We start from the raw sequence: 4,138 nt of genomic DNA on the forward strand, positions 1-4,138 counted from the left end.
GAAAAGCATAAGAACCAAACAATATACTAAATGAGCCTATTTCACCTCTTTTCTTTTAACTTATAAGCATACATTTGTTGGCTCACACCAAACAGTGCCAAATTTAACAACACTAACAAAAACACTAAAAAGAAAGGATAGTTACGTACAAATCACCCGAACATATGAATATTTACAAACTAATCACCGGATGCTTTTTTTTTTTTAACCAACATACCGACATATCTACGTGTGTCACGATCAAAGTATTGATAATTTGATAAAGATGAAAAATATGGATTGGGGTTTTACGATGAACTTTGATATTTGAGCGAGAATTTGAAAAATAGATGAAAGAGGCTTGGTTGCTTTGTAAATAGCAAGTTTCGGGTGATTTTTATGTAATTGCACCCCCAAAAAAACCCAACAAATTGTGAATCTAGTTCCAACACTTCATCATGAGCCCCTCCACTAGTTCTCCACCCAAACCAAATAATGAAGAAGAGAAAAATATATCAAAATAATAATTAAAAAAAAAAAAAAACAAACAAACACACACACAAAACAAAAAAATAGTGAGGCAAAGAGCTATAGATCAGCCGATCAATCTTAACCCCACAACAAACTAAGATTCATGAACATATATACTGACAAACACATCCTCCATTCCAAACATGCTAAAGTTTCAAAACCTCATCACTCCTTCAACCCACTGTCTTCCTTTCCCCTAACAAAAGCTTCCTCCGCCACCTCCTGCCGGCCACCACCACCACCCATCGCCTCCTCATCCCCCACCCCCTTATAACGGTAGAAATGAGCACACACCAGGAAGTAAACAAAGTTCACCATTCCCATCACCGCTATCACATAGTAGAAGTAGTCGATGCGGCCGGAGTTTATGTCTCCGGCGAGCCAGCTTCTCCGGCCATCCCGGCTGGTGGCCTTCTGTATGACGGCGATGAGCACGCTGCTCAGATATCCGGCGCCCGCCAGGCTGCAATAGAACAGGGAACCTGCCACTGTTTGCATTTGCTCTGGGAACTGCTGGTTGTAGAACTCCACCTGCACGTCAAGTCATCAATTGATATCACTTCAATAGTTGGGCCATGTGACATGCATGCCATCCAATTCCTATGTATTTACATATCTAACAACTAAACTTTACTCTTTCCATTTGGGTGCTGAGCCCGTAAAAATTAAAGTTTAGGCGCAAGATAGGTCAATACATTAAAATTTGTGTGCTGCCTATGTAAATTCTTGTGTATAATGATTGCTGTTTGAAATGATTTTGCTTGAACAGTCTATATGATAAGACTATTATAATCTTTTTCATTTGTTTAGCTCTGCATATTATTTGTTGATCAACTGAAAAAGCTAAAGTCAATACTTAAGGGCCACTACCAGTTGTTTGTTTCACTTTCAGCTTCTTTCTGTCACAAATTTCAACTGTGGAATAAGTGCAGTACTAAAACTATGAATGACATTAAAAATTCAGTTAATGTCTATTTTTTTATTCATATATTATGATGTGATTGAAATATTTAAATATTATATAAATAAAGATCAAAGTTTTAGATATGTAAATGTATAAGAATTATATATGTTGTGGAACAATTAGAAAAAAAAAAAAAAAAAAGTTGCTATTTATGTAAATTTCCACAAAATATGACCAAGAGGATTAATTAGCCCTACCTGCCCGACGGCATTGAACGCCTCCGCGACTCCCATCAGCACCAGCTGCGGCGACAGCCACAACACCGCCGACATCCCAGACGCCACAGCACCGCTGACATCCCAGCCGCCGCCGCTGCCCCTTCCCGGCGGCGCTTCCCTTCCACCACCCCCGCAACTGCCATCGAAACGGCCGAAACGAACAACCCTACTCCCTGCCTCTGAAGCAGAGTGAGGCCCGTTTCCCTTCCCGTGACCCGCCGGAGTACGGGGACGATGATCCGATCGTAAACAGGTATGAAGAGAGTGAGAGTGAGGAGGGAGATTATGCCGACTGTGGCCGCCGGAATCTGGAAGCCAGCGGAGGCGAGGCGGCGGTCCATGGTTAGAGATTGGAGGACGGAGAAGGTCCATTGTTGGGAGATTGAGATGAAGAAGATGATGCCGGAAGCCCAGATGGGAATGATTCGGATCAAGAGTTTGACTTGTTCGACCATCTGGACGCTGCAGAGATTCCATGGATTGGTTGGCTCGCCGGCGTCGTTTAGTTCTCCGGCGACTTTGATTGCGGCTTTGTTCAAGAATCTGTTGATTAATTAAGCATGATCAGGCTTAATTAATCACTCTTTTCTTGTGATTATCTCTAATTTTCTTTTTTTTTTAATCATGATTTCAAGTTTAAAAAAAAAAAAACACACGTAGATGCTGCCACGTCCGTCCAGACGGCCAACCATCGGCTGCTACACCACCCACGATAAGATGTATGATAACCTAGCAGCCAAGAATTGATCATCCTAAAGTTACAAAAAATATTATCATTGTTGATTATATATATTTGCGTACTCAGATCAGTTTGTGAGACATCAACTTGTCAGTTGTAAGTCTCCTCTGGTCTGAGGTTTGATTCCTCTGAATGTGGCGCATGAGGGATGACTAAGGCTCGTATAATAACCAACATCAAAATTTTATGAATATTTAAAAAAAAAAATTGTGGAGTATCTATGTAATTTTTTTTTAATTGAATAATCTTCCTTTTTTAATCCTCTTCTTATGTAAATATTCCTATTAAATAATATTCATCAATCTATAAAATTTGATTTGTTTTTTTAATTTTGAGATTTTGTCCAAGATCAAATTATGATTTCTATGAACTTGCATTAGAATATAAAAATTAATTTTTAATATTTGAATGATTAAAGCTTGCAAAGTTTCACTCACCATATATGATTAGTTATGTTTACTAATGAATTGACTTCAACTAATCAACCATAATTCATAATTATACAATCATAAAATGATATTAAAAATCACTATTACATACCCTTTAAAAAACATTTTTTCATATAAAATGTCATTTATATATAAATAAGTTTCTTTTTTTAAAAAAAGTAATGGTCAGATGCTATTATAAGAGCCTCCAACCATTTTAATGTGCTTAACCATTCGAGTATTATCTCCTTAAAGCCAGCTATGCCATAGGGGATTTGAACTAGGGTTGTCAAAACAGCTCGTTGTTCACGAACAGCTCGTGTTCGACTCACTAAGAAACTCGTGTTCAGCTCGTTCGTTGTTAACGAGTCGAACACAGACAACACGAACAAAGATTTGTTCGTTCGTGTTCGGCTCGGTTTGGCTCGAAATACTACAAATCAATTATATATACATACATTGATGAGTAGTATTTTTAAAAAAAATAATTGACTAAAAGGCTACAAAGATTTATAATCAGTTAAAATTGTTAATTAATAAAATAGAATAAAAATTATTAAATTAGATTCAAATGATATTTTTATATAAATAATAATTTTTAAATTTTCTTCAAATTTTTAATATCTTACGGTGTCAAAAGAATTTTTTGTTCGTGAACGACTCGTCTTTTGAGCTTGAAAGATAAAGTATCTGAACAGGTATGTCAATTGTCAATATGCAAATCATGATCGTGGCTCTTAATCTTTTTTATTATTTTCTTCCAACAATCGTACTAATAAATTTTAAACAAAGCGTGGTGGCCACTTGCCGGTTATTTAACCGAAGTCGAAGTCCACGTGGCGCATCTGCGCGCGTTGCGCGCTTTATATGACGGTACCTTTTGGCGTCCTGCCACGTGTCGTTCCGGGATTTGTCCTGCGAAATCCCTCGTCGTGCAATGTGATAACCCTATCACCTCCTGCTACCACCCGCTAAGAAAACCACTATAGAGCACTAAGAGACACGAGAAGGAAAGATGGTTTAGCAGGAGAGAATGGCATGGCAGAGTAGAGACGTGTTCATGTGCTATTGCTCTTCTAATGGGCGACAATTCTTTATTGTTTGTTTGGCTGAAAGATAAACAGCTTGCAGAAGCTCTGTTTTGATCCAGAGCTGCTGTAATGGCAGTCGCTCACTTGCGCGTTGTTATGCCGATGGAGTTCTCAACCAGTGTTGGTTTCTCGGATGTGTTAAGGGAAGGAAGAGGTCGGCTGCTGAAACCAAAGATCGATTGCAGGGT

The 4,138-nt window shown here is 38.4% G+C and overlaps 1 pseudogene; it reads right to left on the reverse strand.

Annotated features, from left to right (window-relative positions):
- Nucleotides 1-672: 672 nt before the first annotated feature.
- LOC110032934 overlaps nucleotides 673-4,138 on the reverse strand; it is a 5,801-nt pseudogene continuing 2,335 nt past the window's right edge.

The sequence above is a fragment of the Phalaenopsis equestris genome, unplaced genomic scaffold (genome assembly GCF_001263595.1).
Source record: "Phalaenopsis equestris unplaced genomic scaffold, ASM126359v1 Scaffold000002, whole genome shotgun sequence".
NCBI lineage: Eukaryota > Viridiplantae > Streptophyta > Magnoliopsida > Asparagales > Orchidaceae > Phalaenopsis > Phalaenopsis equestris.